At 43.6% G+C, this 1,411-nt stretch overlaps 1 protein-coding gene across 1 annotated transcript in view; it reads right to left on the bottom strand.

The window, feature by feature from the left end:
* NOP14 (NOP14 nucleolar protein) overlaps positions 1 to 1,411 on the bottom strand; it is a 27,283-nt gene that overhangs the window by 14,771 nt on the left and 11,101 nt on the right. The gene's annotated exons all lie outside the window — the stretch shown is intronic.

The following is a 1,411-nucleotide window of genomic DNA, read 5'->3' on the forward strand; positions in this document are numbered from 1 at the left end:
GTCTGCTCCTCAGATAACCCAACGTTTTGCAGCTTTCCTGTTTTTAGTCCTTTCTGCTTGAATTCACCTGGACAGCCTACTGCTGTCCAGCCACACTGTGACCTGCGTCCCTGGAGAGAGGTCTGTGAAGTACCAGCCACACTGATGCTAGAAATGGTTATTTCACCCAGAAACTAAAGATGCAAGTCACTCAAGCCTGATGATGCAGGAGTGAAAACTGAAGGCGATGCAACTAAACTAACTTCTTTCTAAAGTTCAGAACTCTCACCTTGAGTTAGTGCCTGCAACATCAACGCTAATAACCTCCTGCAAACAATCACTTATGTCAATTCCTATGGCTACTGACCCTAAGTGACAACTGAAGGCGATGCAACTATACTAACTTCTTTCTAAAGTTCAAAACTCTAACCTTGAGTTAGTGCCTTCAACATCAACGCTAATAACCTCCTGCAAACAATCACTTATGTCAATTCCTATGGCTACTGACCCTAAGTGAAAACTGAAGGCGATGCAACTAAACTAACTTCTTTCTAAAGTTCAGAACTCTCACCTTGAGTTAGTGCCTGCAACATCAACACTAATAACCTCCTGCAAACAATCACTTATGTCAATTCCTATGGCTACTGACCCTAAGTGAAAACTGAAGGAGATGCAACTAAACTAACTTCTTTCTAAAGTTCAAAACTCTCACCTTGAGTTAGTGCCTGCAACATCAACGCTAATAACCTCCTGCAAATAATCACTTATGTCAATTCCTATGGCTACTGACCCTAAGTGAAAACTGAAGGAGATGCAATTAAACTAATTTCTTTCTAAAGTTCAAAACTCTAACCTTGAGTTAGTGCCTGCAACATCAATGCTAATAACCTCCTGCAAATAATCACTTATAAGTCAATTCCTATGGCTACTGACCCTAAGTGAAAACTGAAGGAGATGCAACTAAACTAACTTCTTTCTAAAGTTCAAAACTCTAACCTTGAGTTAGTGCCTTCAACATCAACGCTAATAACCTCATGCAAATAATCACTTATGGCAATTCCTATGACTACTGACCCTAAGTGACTGTGGAAATGCCCCATTTTCCTGAGCTGTCATTCCGTCTTCTGTCCCACAGTGCCACTGTTGGGTTTGAACCCACCACTTTTTGATTAGCTGAGTGCTTTAACCACTGGGCCACCATGGCTCCAGAACAGGGTTCTGGTCTACCTGGTTTTACGCCCTGCATCCCTTCCTCACAGTGGGGTGAAGCCCTGCGGTTACAGTTGTCTGTAGAGTTCCGACGTCAGGTACACCCACCAGCACGTACATAAAGCAGGGAAACTGCCCGCTCGCCAGCCTGGCAGAAAATGCATTCGCTTACAGAAGAACAGGGGGAGGGAGGGGCAGAGCACCTACTTTGTAGGACAGCAAA

This window comes from Orycteropus afer, unplaced genomic scaffold (genome assembly GCF_000298275.1).
Source record: "Orycteropus afer afer isolate SDZICR_OR568_19922 unplaced genomic scaffold, OryAfe1.0 scaffold00398, whole genome shotgun sequence".
Lineage (NCBI taxonomy): Eukaryota > Metazoa > Chordata > Mammalia > Tubulidentata > Orycteropodidae > Orycteropus > Orycteropus afer.